This window comes from Rattus norvegicus, chromosome 9, assembly GCF_036323735.1.
Source record: "Rattus norvegicus strain BN/NHsdMcwi chromosome 9, GRCr8, whole genome shotgun sequence".
Classification (NCBI taxonomy): domain Eukaryota; kingdom Metazoa; phylum Chordata; class Mammalia; order Rodentia; family Muridae; genus Rattus; species Rattus norvegicus.
Genome location: NC_086027.1, coordinates 50,927,157 through 50,941,415, shown reverse-complemented (window position 1 = coordinate 50,941,415; position 14,259 = coordinate 50,927,157).

The following is a 14,259-nucleotide window of genomic DNA, read 5'->3' as shown; positions in this document are numbered from 1 at the left end:
TTGTACCTACTTCAAGCAGACAGTAACAGTTGACTTTGTTCATTTGTCACTAATAGGATGTTGAATTCTAGACAATTCATTTTCAGATCAGAATATATTTAATATTGTGAACTGACCCAAGAGGGGTTCTTGGTGTTTCTAAAGAGACAGAGGAGGGGAAGTGGACTTTTCCATCCCCTTTCATTGACTGAGGTTTCTTGGATAATTATTCTCTAGAAATTATAATGGTAGTAGGTGCAGATCTTTGGTGACTAGACCAAAATTTACTCTGTGAAGAAAAGATACCAGTGGCCTCCCATGAGGCAGTCACTATAAGGGCATGTAAATTGGAAGCAGGGGCAAAGGTTTGGGAAAGTAAGGCTGTCTTCGTCATGCAGCCATTGTGTGAAAGACATTGAGTCTAACTTCTCAGTAAATAACCCAATATATACCTCCGCTTAACCTGACCCATAGATGTCGAACAGCTGGTGATGCTCCATGGTTTATATGGTTCCTTTTTAACCAAAAGCATGGTTCTGGTGACAGTACTGTCCTACTACTTCCCAAATACATCCTGGGAGACTCTATAGTGATGGGATGTTGTGTAACAGGGTGGAAGATGAAAAAGAAAGGTTTTTTGATGTCTTGATGATGACATCTCCCCTCTACTCTTGTTCCTCTCTGTGTCCAGTTGTCCTGTGTCTGGACTCCGAGATGCTAGAAAACCCATACTAATGGTCACTCTATCTTTGATGTTGCTAGGGTGTACTGACTTCTCCTTATCTCTAAGAAAAAGCAAACAAATTCATATAACGTCCAAAGCTAATTACTTAACCAAATTTTCTCAAAATTTAATGGAGAGCATTCTAAGGTACCATATTTTATCCTTGTTCAAACTTAGGTTACTGAAGGAGGCTACAAATGTGCCCATTGGTAGAAATCTGAACACTTTATTGTCCCGGGTTTATTTTTTCAGTAACCAAAAGTTTGCAAATGAGCTGTTGTTCCTAACAATGTGAGTCTTTCTTACCAAAATCCTCTCATCTCACAGGCTGAGTTTACTTCACCTTAAATCCCAGGGCCTTACTATTTCAGGCTAAGACAGTGTGAGGAGCTGTTGTAAGTGTCTTTCTATACTTGATTGCAGGGTGGCACCTTGCTCTCTATGACTAAACTCAGAATGAACTTTCTTAAGCCACATAGAAGGTTTCCTGGTGCTGGAACTGCCTGATCTAATCAATAGCTAGTCTTTCATTTTAAGTTGGCAATTTCCCAAAAACAAACAAAAGCATGACAGAAAAGTATGAATTTGTACCTGAGAATACAAATAAGGTGACCTTATTCTGCAAAGCTTCCAGTTTTCAAATATTCACATATCAATTCCCATAAGCACCTTATCTCTAAAACGTGATTATATCTCCAGCACAAATCTAAGACCTCTAGATTTCCAAGCTGGAAGACTGCGTTCATCTTCTCATCCCATGAGTAGACTATCTCATTCTGTATTGCGTGCTCAGGTGTATTTAAGGATTGTCTTCTGAAATAAAACCCTGATACCTCCCCAGATAAATTTACAGCGGAAAGATTCAGCTGAGAGCAGGATCATGTTTACAGGTTCACCTTCAGAGATGGGAATGGATCATTCTACCCAGTCACTCTCTAGGTTAAACTTCAATGACAAGACTCAAGCTCTGTTTCTGAAAAATGTTCATTCCTAACAAAACTGCTCCTGAATAAGTCAAAAATGAGAGAACGTAACTTGGGGTTTGTTTTCTATTTTCCCCAAAAATGTGACTGAGAATATTAACTCAGATAAGAACTGTCTCAAGTGCTCATTTCCTCATCATTGAAAAGTAATTAGAAAGTGAGTAGAACCCAAGTCTTCCCCAAAATTTCTGTCACATTTCCTCTTGAGTGGATGACTCTAAGCTATAATCACTCACATGACCTCACATGAGTAGACACATTTTCAGAAAATTCCCACCAAATACTCAGAGCACAGATTCCTGCAGACATATCTCAGGGAGCATTTGACAAGTCTGTTCCTAAGATGTATTTCTAGGGAAGATGGATTGATAGTCAGGCAGATATTGGCTTTGGTTAACTACAAAATTTCCCAAGCAGACTATGAACCCTGAAAGTCCCCTCACAATAGACACAGAACCTATTAAATTCATTCCCAGAGGAACAAATGGCTACAGTGCACTGGGGAGGTTCATTTTGTTCCAACTGCAAGTGGCCTACAGAAGGCCAGCAGCTCTGTGACTACCCAGGTTGAAGATGTCTTTCCTGTAGCATCTCCTTCAAATGATAAAGAATAAATTTGTAGAGTCCAAGTACCATATTCTGAGAACACAATGTGTTATTATATGTCAGGAGGTCCATTTAATAGCAATATACTATGACTTGGATGAAAGTGAATGGGGTTGTGAGAAGGTAGTGGGCACAGGAGTGATTGGATTCTGAGCTCATCATTCTCCAACAGAAAATGTCCACATGCTGTCACCTTAAGAGATTGAAATCACACATCTACTTCCTGTGATTTACAACATTTAATCCTCAAGGACAGGGTTTGTTTGACCAATGATACCTAGCAAATTACCTGGTACTGATCAAGAGTTCTCAAGTATTTGTGAAATGTATTTAAAAGTGAGTGGATAATGAGTTTACTAGTCAAAATAATAATCTAACAAAGGTGTTTGTTGAATCAGTTCTATGGGCAGCTGGAGGTACCATAAAAAGCACATTTGATCATCAAATAGAACTGAGATCTAAGCAACCCTCCTATTTATTCTAAATCCCTGTTGGGTACAACTGATAATACCAGTAAGCATTATTTAATTGCTTCTAATTTATTTCATCATCAGTTATATTTGAGAACAAATTACAAGTGTTGATGGCAAATAAAAGTATCATTAACAAAAGCTGTGTCTATTGTAAACAATGGTAGCATCATTTAAATGGTGATGTATTAGAAAATCTGTAAAGTGCCCTGGACACTGGGAGTCCTTGACTTCAGGTTGTTTTTCGATGTCGTTCTGTTTTATTTTGTTGTTTGTTTGCTTTTGTTCTAATATTTAAAAGAAAAACTAGAAATTCTGCAAATTGGTTTATTTTTTTGTTACTGGCAAGTTAATATTATGTTTTGTGTCAATCTTTTCCTCATGATGATTTTCTGAAACATCCTTCACTAAAACCAAAATATTCAACACTTTTTAAAATAAAAAAAATGGCAGCAGTGCTATAATATCTCAGATCGCTCCAGAGCATCTCAACTTTGAGGTGGCCTTGGGGTGCCTGTGAAGAGTGTACTAGAAGATGGGTCCACGTTAAATGGTGTAACTCTCAGCTCTGAATCGTTTCTGCCTTGGTACTGAGACAGAAACTCACTGCTACCATTGAGCTCTTGAACTTGAATATAATACAAATTGTCAAATGCCCTAGAATTCCATTTGCCCTGCCAGTAACAACAGATGTCCTCCATGATTCATGCCCTAGATGAGGTCAATTAGTTAGTGAGTTCCTTAGAGGTCCACTGAGGAATAACTGCATGAAAACACATAGTTCAGGGCCATTGCCTTCCCAGAGCCTTCAGGCTATTGGAGATATAGAGAAATAAATAACATTCTTCATTGCTTTTTAAATAGCTGAAAAGAGCCTAATCAAATATCGTGTACTGAGATGAAGCTTGGGGGAAACAGCCAGAAAAATAAAAAATAAAATAACAACCATGAATTTGTTAATCTTAAATGTTAACCATAGGGTCACTTAACTTCTTTCATCATAGTTTGCTTTGTGTCAAAGTAAGTGTTCCTCCCAAGCACATCATAAGACTCACATTTTGTAGGTACAGATGGGAAGGAAAGGTTGTGAATTATATACATTTAACCTCCATGTGCATCCCATGATGGTCAGCCTGTTCTTAAGTAAGGCGATGCTTTGTTTTCTATTTATTGTCAAAACACCTCAGGCCCAAGGTCACCAGAGAAGAACAGCAGTCAAGAAAGTAGATGCTTAGCTGAGGAGGAACCAGGATCATCCTAGGAGGTCAGCGTTCCAAGCAGGCATTCAGTGTGCATTTGGTCAGCTTAAGGAGATGGGCTTTTATCCTGGATTGAGACTTACTGGTAAGGGTGACTGATGCTGTGAATGCAGACTCTAATAATATTCCTCACCAGGAAAAAGACAGCAGGGAAACCAAAGATACTAGTAATTGAACACACAGCAATAGTCCTTCTTATAGGCAGGCCAAGAGAAGTTGGCCATTGTGTGATCTTGACAATGATCCTTCCTTTGTCTTGTTCAATTGTGGTCATATGGAGGCCTTGTTTCTGTCTTGAACTCTCACAGAATGATCTCTGATACTGAAGTTCTCAGAAGTTTTTTTATATACTCAGAATGCTAGGATCAAATTATGAATGCCAGGCAACCCCCATATAAATTCCCAAAGTGTGTGTGTGTGTGTGTGTGTGTGTGTGTGCTTGTGTGTTTATGTGCATATACATACAATTTGCTGGAGATGTATTTCTGTGTGCATATTTGTGTATATATACATGTATATATGTTCATGTGTTTATATATGGATATGTATATGTGTGTTTGTATAACTGTGTATAGGAGTCTGTGCATGGCGGTACATGGCTAAGTGTGTGTGTGTGTGTGTGTGTGTGTGTGTGTGTGTACCTTTGTAGAAGTTCAGTGTCAAGTTCAAATTTCTTAAACAAGTTGAATTTCACATATGTGAAATAGACATTCAATTCTATCCATTCAAGAATAAGCCAAAGTTTTATAATTCCTACTGTACATTCTTATTCTCTTTGTTTATTTGGTTTTAATACTGGGTGTATATAAAGTTGAACATTACAGTTGTATTATTATCAACTGATTACATTTGCAATTAAAAAATAATCAAATGTACAAAACTCAAGCAGAAATAATAGTTTCCTTCCAAAAGGTCAAAAATTCTAACATTTTATTTGAGTAAATATCTAAACATAATTTATATAGATATTTTTTTGAGTTCTGGTTTTGATCCATCATTAAATTATATTCTGTCTGCCAACTACCATGAAAGAGAGAGAGAGATTGTATAATTGTATTTGCGATGAAAAAATAATTATTTTTCAAAACATATTTATTATACTATGTAGCACTGGTCGATGCAGCTTAGACATAACAAGCCCTCCTCACCACCATGCTTGAATTTTGCACAGGACTATCTCTGCCAAATGGTCATTTTTCTCACATTTATTATGTTAACAGGATAAATGCCAACATTTTTCAACATCTTGTAAATGATGAGTCTTAATGAGGCAAGCTACTGTTTCCTCCTCTGAGGAATCTCATAGCAGAATAAGCAAAATATCAGGTCAAAGCAAGTGGGAGGGAATCCCAGAGTGCAGACCTTTCTGTGAACATGAATTCCTGGAGGTTTTGCTCAGAGTGGATTCTAGGATCTAGGCCAACTTGGCCTAAACCTGTATATGCCATTTTAATTGTATTTTTAAGAAATCCTGTAAGATGAGGTTCACATGATAATTAAGGAAAGAAGAAAGGTTTAAGTGTGAGTAGAATTAGAATGCAGAAAGAGGGAGATATTTATGGATTTGGAAGTGTTGCCAAAAGCCAATGGATACAAGTGTTTTGAAAGTAGAAAGACAGGCACACAGAGGTAGATCCAAAGAGTCTGGGGTGAGACAGGCTTACTCTAGTGTAAATAAACCAAGAAAAGTTTAATAGGGCACACCTGTGCTAGTCTCAGAAGTTGAAAATGTGGCATTTCCAAGCACAAGTCTATAGGATGATGGCTAATGACTCAGGTTCCAGGTCAGAAAGTTTTAATATGTGTTTGAACCCTGACAGTACTAATTATAAGCTACCATATTGTATGCATAGCTTCGTCCCCCTGCCCTCGTCTGGGTCTCTATCTGTTGAAGAGTGATTTGCCACACCAGTTATGGCTGTCGCCACAGTGCATCTTGTTATATTGGATAATATAATTCCTGTAGTAAGGGAAAAAGGCAACCAACTACAGTTCTATGTCAAACAACACATTTTTATTGCATTGTGTTTGTACACTTGTGTGTGCACCTGTGTGTGTGCACTCATGTGTTGAGAGAGGAGAGATTCTCATGTGAACCTCAAATCCTTTGACGGTCATGACCAAATGTTCTAATACTTTATACTTCCCCCATTAACAGTAATTCTTGGAACAGTATCCTTAATATTCTGAAGACTATAGATTCTATAATGTGGCTAGAAATAATGTCAAAATGGTGATTACCATTCCAGTTCTCTGAGGATCAAGATGGCTGCCACTGCTTCTAGAACTTTGTGCGTATTTCTACAAGCCTCCATGAGATCCTCTTATGTCCACCTTCTTTCTAAGACAGAACTTGGAAAGAGACCCCCTAGCTCCTCTTCTGTCCTTGTCGTTAGGAGGCTAACCAGAGATGAAGCATATATTCTCTGGTGCTCTATATTCCCTTACTCCAGTGGTTCTCAACCCTTGGGTTACATATCATGTATCCTGTATATCAGATATTTACATTCCAATTCATAACAGTAGCAAAATTACAGTTATAAAGTAGCAACAAAATAATTTTTTGGTTGTATGGTTGGCAGGGTCACCACAACAGTAAAGGGTCATTTATTAGGAAGGTTGAGAACTACTCTGTTAATCTTTGAAATCCCCCTCCATGAAAATGAATGTTGGCCAAGTGGCCAAGTAGCTGAGCTAACTCAGTCTCTCTCTCTCTCTCTCTCTCTCTCTCTCTCTCTCTCTCTCTCTCTCTCTCTCTCTCTCCTCCTCCTCCTCCTCCTCCTCCTCCCTCCCTCCCCTCAATGAGTTGATAATAGACTTCTGTATAAAGCTAAAAGAATTAAAAATGTCTCAGTGAATCACGATGTGTCACATATATATAAGCACTCATTTGTGTTTTGTGATAAACTGTTATTTTGCAGTCACAAAAAGAATCAAAGTTCTGTTGGTAAGACTATATATAGTAAATTGATTACAGAACATAATTAACCACCATCATTTGGGTGCATTAGGTGAGCGGGAGCAGGGTATCAGAAAAGACAGCAGGAACCTCTGTATTCGAGAGTGCCTGCAGCAAGGGGGAGAAATTGTTTTCAAGGCCTTGTTGACTGAGATGTTCAACAAGAGATGAATTGGAATTCTGCAGTGCTGATGCAATTTTTATTTTTATCTTAAGACTCACTTTACAGATAACTCCTCTGGTAAAACAGAAAACTGGATGACGTCTACGATTGAGTGGTCCGGGGAATGATTTGGGCTTAGCGTTGGCATTTGAAACTTCTGGTGAAGTTTTCCAAAAGCTGTTCCAGAAAGACAAGCCTCAAGGCCATAGAACTATCAGACTGTAGGCAAAGGTTTGGCAGTGTCCGCCATAGAAATCATCAAAGCAGTGAGCACAGGGACATGTGTAGGGGAGACTTGACAGGCTACGGGAGGGAGGCAAAGCAGCAGTGGTTAAGAAAAGCAGTGTGCATGTGTGTGGGCAGGTTGTTCCCTGGAACAAGATGTCTGACAGAGAAGTAGAAATGAGGCTGTAAGGAACTAGTGGGCTGGGGAAGGAAGTAATGAGAAAGCCAGAAGTCCCACACCACCACAAGTGACAGACGCAGCCAGAACAGGCAAGTATGAGAGAGTTTGAGGTTTTAAAAGATCGTGTACTCCTTTTTATTACAATGCATCAGCTATTCTTGAGCTCATAATGTGTACCAGACCTCGTAAGTCGGGATTCAGTAGACATTTCCATAAAATGCAGTCAGGAAACACACTAGGCTCCAGGCAGTGCCGGCTCCGCTACCTTAGTGAGTTTGGTGAGCTACCAGCCATGAACAGCATCTGAAGGGGAAAAGATGCTGGATCCTAGGAAAACTTGACCTACAAAGACTGGTCCTAGCTGACTGGCGCTTGTATATGATCCATTAATGAACTCGGCCAAAGTCATATCAAATCTATGAGGTAATTTTACCAGCATTTTGCCCAGAGGATGAAGAACAGAGACTTCAAGCCATCTTTGGGAGGTGAAAGGGTTTGCAAGATCCGGAAGTGTGCTTTGGTCCCAAGAAACTGGCTCTATAACTCAGGTCCTTAATAAGTTGCAAAGCTTTAGCCATGAAGACCTTTGGTATCACAAATGGGAGAGAATTTAAGGCAGCACCCCAGTGAGCGCTGTAGTTGTATTGGGAGGGGAAAGAGACATGGAGCCCCAGCAGGTGGTTATGCCTAAGCATACACCAATAAACAAGAAGGTATCTATAGGGAAAAGAGCAGAAGAGGCAAGGCATGGAAGAACCTAGGTTAGGCCATGGGAAAGTCTTCCAATGTCTTTTGGGCAAATTGGAAGAATTTTGTAGGTGAGCCCACAAAACTAGGAGAGAGAAGGGCATATACCATGAACACCAAAGGATCAGGATGGCTTAAAAGACACTAAACAGCCACATTGACCCACTTGTGTATTTCTAGTTCCATGACACATGCTCATATGTACACACACACACACACACACACACACACACACACACACACACACACACACCTAAATCCAAATTCGTGTTTTACATTGTTTTTCCTTTTGGGGGAAAGCATAGAATGAGAATTTCTTTCTTGACTGACTTTACTTCCCTGGTCTAAACATTCTTGTTCCTTGGAATTAATCTCTTCCTTTTCAGTTCTCACCTCCTTCACAAGGCATGGTGATGTCAATTTTAAATTCTTTCCAAAACAGTCCTGTCTTCAAAACATGCCAAGTGTCTGGAGAGAAAACAACCAAAGCACCAAAAAGATGTGTTTGGGGTTTTGACAGTGGCTAGATGGTATTTTGAAAGTACACAGTTTCTCAAAGTCATTTATTTTGAAAACGATAACAGTAATTTAATGTTCAAATTTAGAGCGTTTTTATTCCCTGAAAAAGTCAACAAGCTTTATGTGATTTTGGTAGCAGAGACCGAGTGTCTCCTAAGGAAGCTTCACTTTTTTTTCTCTCTAGGAAATGTCAGCCTCTCCAGCTGCTCTAAGAAGGTTTCTATGATGAAAGGTAGACGTCATGTGAACTGGTAAGCTGAGTAGAGCATGTGGCCAGCCAGCAGCCCCAGGACAGGAGGAAGAGCAGTTGGTCTTTCTCCCTGGATCCCTCTTGTGGACCCATCTTTAAGATTCGTTACTGAGAGGAGTGTTCAAAACAGTGTCACAAAGGGTTTCCAAGGACTAACCTTGTACACCTGAGTCATTCCAAGTACATACACAGCCCTCGAGGAGAATCGTTCACATTTTCATAACCTCGCATATCTGATATAGAAGTAGCTTCAGAACTATCCTCTTGATATATGTTCCATGAAATACTAATGGACCTTTAAACTCCAGAACAGTGGTTCTCAACCTTCTTAATGCAACAACACTTTAATACAGTTCGTCATGTTGCAGTGATCCCAACCATAAAATCACTTTCATTGCTCCTTCATAACTCCAATTTTGCTACTGTTATAAACCATAACGTAAATATTTTTTGAAGATGGAGGTTTGTGAAAATGATCACAAACCCTACTCTAGAATTTAATGGGTTCTGCTTGAATAGAATCTTGACAAACTAGGAGTAGACAATGAAGTAAACAGGCTGTAATAAAGACTATAAGAGTTTCCCACATGTTCTTTAATATCCTTACGGAGAAGAAGTTATGAGAGACTTACAACCCATCAGCGTTACCAAAATCTACTTTTCTTAAGATGACTACTTGTCACAGAACGTATAAAAATGACCCAAGTGTGGTGCTGCTTCTCCAATCACTGTGGTGCTAGTGCTTTCATTAAACCTCTTTTATTTGTACTGGCAGCATATTACAAACTTTCTTTGGCCTTTATGTTCTGAGTTCAATGACTCTTAATACCCAAGATAACTAAGTCATTACTATGAAGAAGAAAATGAGTTTGGCCATTAGCTCCTTTTAGTTCTAGATACATGTGTGCTCTTATAAATTCTGCATAAGAAGGAAATGTGAAAGTATTGATCACTGAGTGAAGAGGAATCCAACATTGGTTAAAAGAAGAGGAGGATAAAAGTGAAATAGATTTATACTGAAATACAAAAGAACACTGAAATTCACACATAGGGGAAAAAAGTATGTTTGACGATGTCAATGTTGGTGAAGTTGTTGAGATAGAAAAGTTCAAATGTGGCTGGGGGCATTATAATCCAGCACAAGCATTTTGAAAGACAGTTTGGACAAAGTCAGTTATATCCCAAAATGGGGCATATCAAGAAACTTTGCCATGCCAAAGAGAAACACCTTCAGAGAAAAGATACCAGAGATAGTATTAATAATCATTGTCTTCAAGAACACCTGTGTCTGTCCTAGGTATACAAGAAAAAATATGGCAGAGAAGGTTCCTCATTACATAGTGATCAGGAAGATATAGTTGGGAGAATGTCAGGGAGTCTCCATGTCACCTACAAGGGAATGCTCCAGCTATCTAACCTCCACCAGAACCCACTTCTCACCTGCCTAATTTTAAGGTTTTATTGTGACTTTCATTCATATGTATTTGTACATGTAAATATACATGTGCAAATGTATAAATGTATGCCACATGTGAGTGAGTCTATCAGGAGACCCAAAGAGGATATCGGACTCTCTGGAGCTATAGGTGTGAGCTTCCCAATGTGGATGTCGGAGAACTGAACTCTGTTCTTCTGGAGGAGAAGCAAATGTTCCTAATCACGGAGCCATTTCTCCAGCCTCAAACTCCCTACTTCTTAATAAGGCACTGAGTGGGGACTAAACATTTGACACCAGTGCCTTTATTTAAACATTTAGGAGTCAAACTAGTGCCTATGGAATCTGGCTGAATGGTTACTAGCACCTGCCACTGTTGAAGAGGATTAGGGTTCATTCCTAGCACCCACTGGTGGCTCACAACCATACATGACTCCAGATTCAGAGCCCTTCTTGCCTCTGTGGCTCTCTCTCTCTCTCTCTCTCTCTCTCTCTCTCTCTCTCACACACACACACACACACACAGACAGACACAGAGAGAGAGAGAGAGAGAGAGAGAGAGAGAGAGAGAGCACATTTACACATGCAGCCAAAATGCTCACACACAAAAAAATTAATAATTTTCTTTAAAAGTCAAGTGGAAGCACAAACTAGACAATAAGAATGACAGCAATGAAGGTCTCTGTCATGACCCAAGTTCTATTGGCATTGCTTCACTAGTCTCTCCCGGACCCTGGTTAATCCATACACATAGCAAATGCTATCTATTATCATTTCCATTACAGTGATGAGGAGAAGAAAAACACTTTCCCCGAGGGAATGTATCAAAAAAATAGTAGAAGCAGTTTAAATCATCAGTGGATGGCTCTAGGATCCTGCACTCTAAATACATAAGCTAGACTTGAAATTCCAAAACTCTAGGTACAGGCTACAGTCACATATCCTGTGCCGGGTTCAGCATTAGCCATCTGCCAGGTGTACATCCTAAGAAGGCGTGGCTAAACCCAGGCTCTAAACGGAAGAAACTTGTTCTAACAAGAATAATGCAGGATAGCTGTCTCACTTTCCAAAGCTCACCTACTCAGCCTCTCACTGTATGCAGGCAAGCTACTACAGAGTATGTCAGACTTTATAAGAAGGTCTCATTGTTCTCTGGGAAAGGGTAGTCTTTCTACATTCTTTCATTTACAAAAAAAAAAGAAGAAGAAGAAAAGAAATATCAGACCACTTTAAGGAATTGAGTATGCACAAGCTCTATCTACAGTTCACTTTCGAAGCTATTGCATCAAGTGGGCTTTTGCAAAACACTTAGCTGAAGGAAGGAACAAACACACAAATATCAATATACACTCATATACTCTTGGGTGATTTCTTGTGTTGCTCTGTGCTCCCAACCATTGTCTCAAGTATGCAATTTTCATTGACTTTACAGACAGAATTGTAAGTGAGTTGTCTTCTTGGAAGATGAGAGGGAAAGGGCTAGAAGGAGATGCTTGGCTAACAAAAGAAAGAATGTAAAATTAAAAATGAGATGTGCAGAAACCATGCTACCCAGAGGAAGCCACCGCGGAATGGAAGCCAGGGGATCTTCAGATGGGTCAAGGCTGCTTCCTTTCAGAGGACGGCGTGCTCCACAATCTGACAAGATGAATATGTTTCTTCTTATCCGTAAGCACTTGCTAAACTATTGAGGACCAAACGATCCAGATGAACAGAGAAATCCCCGAGATGTAAGTTGAAGAGCACTGGGGAGGGAAGCCATACAGTTCTACAGCTCACCTTGCTGTGCAGACCAAAGGGAGCCCTTTGGTGAGTTATGGGTGCTCAAAAGGGACAGAGTGACTTTCCATTAATCCACATTTGCAATTCTGATAGTGTATATTGAAAGGACCTTTATTTTTAAAAAAAAAAAGAAAGAAAAACGAGAATTTTGTGAAGAGAAAGCCTACAAGAACCACTTTTAAAGTGTGACATAAAAAATAAAATAAAATGCTCCGACAGGAGACAGAATCAAATAAGTATTCACACAGATTCCCAGGCCATCCTTCCCACTTGGTTTCTTGTCTAAGGAAAAGCCCCCTGGTGCTTTGATAGTTGAGAGTCGGGAAGAAGGACGGACCGCAGCTGCAGCACATACTGGATGGAGAGAAAGGGGCCTTTGAAAGTCGACGAGATGAGGAGCATACATTAGACCAAATGATAGCATTTAGATCAAGTAAAGAGTGAATAGAATTAATGGTCCATATCCCTACTTCTGAAGGGATTAGTGATTATTTAATTGACTGGCCAGAGTGTTAACCTTTCTTTATGTCTGTCATGGGTACCGTCTGATGCTCAGTTTGCCACCTCAGTGTGCTTGTGAAAGGTTTTGCTACAAAGAAATGCAGAATTTTCTATCAGAACAGTTAGTAATTCCTTACAATTTATCTTACCATTTTTATCATATTTTTTTCCTCTGGTAAATGCTTTTAATCATGCTAAACTTACTGTAATTACTGTAAAAATCTGTATATTCCTAGTCTGTTTTAGAGACGGTGATTTGGGTTCAGGCGTCATTGTTTGTAATGATAATAGGTTCAATTATATTTGTTTAAAACCAAGATATTTTGATAAAATGCAAAAAACATATCTTCAAGTTTCTTTATGAAAGGCAAACATCAGCTCTGACTCTTTTCAGGCTGGGGGGGGCATGTCTTGGTGTCTTTGCTGTGTTTTGTGACACAGTCTGCATAGTTACACACTTTTTTCCTCAGACAGACTGTAAGGCTTAAGATATCGTTAGGAAAACAAATGTATATTAAATCCCTGAGAAGCACCTCAGAATAATTAAAGATGAGGCTTGCTAAGTGTCACATTGGCACAAACATTTTCATTATATTTTATTTTATTATACATTTCCTATTTTCTTTTTTTTTTTAAAGATTTATTTATTTATTTTGTATATGAGTACACTGTAGCTGTCTTCAGACACACCAGAAGGGGACATCAGATCCCATTACGGATGGTTGTGAGCCACCATGTGGTTGCTGGGAATTGAACTCAGGACCTCTGGAAGAGCAGTCGGTGCTCTTAACCACTGAGCCATCTCTCCAGCCCACATTTCCTATTTTCAAACAGGTAATTGTAGTTTAAAATAATGTCATATTGATTTTTGTGGGTTTTTAGCAGCTCTTTAGTCCATCACCAAGACCACTCTGCAATTCTTGTCGGCCAAGCCACTTAACAAAGAGTTCGCAAAGTTCGCTTCCTCTGAAACAATAGCTTCTGCAACCCGAGAGGGCTGGCGTGTTACCCCAGGCTCACCCTCCCATCTCCATGCAATGTTGAGTCCAGTAACACTCACTACCCACGTCTCCCACAATAATTTAGTGAGCAAGAGAGCAAGGAGGATAGAGCTACACAGGCTTCTGAGGAGGGTTTTGAAAGAATGTTCCAGAGAGAATTCCTTCCATTTAACTGTCTCTCTTGCATAGGAGGTGCACTGGCTCATTTTGTGTGTCAACTTGACACAAGCTGGAGTTATCACTGAGAAAGGAGCCTCCCTTGAGGAAACACCTCCATGAGATCCAGCTGTAAGGTATTTTCTCAAATGGTGATCAAAGGAGGAAGTCCCAGCCCATTGTGGGTGGTGCCATCCCTAGTCTGGTGGTCCTGGGTTCTATAAGAAAGCAGGCTAAACAAGGCAGGGGAAGCAAGTCAGTAAGCAGCACTCCTCCATGGCCTCTGCATCAGCTCCTGCCTCTAGGTACCTGCCCTGTG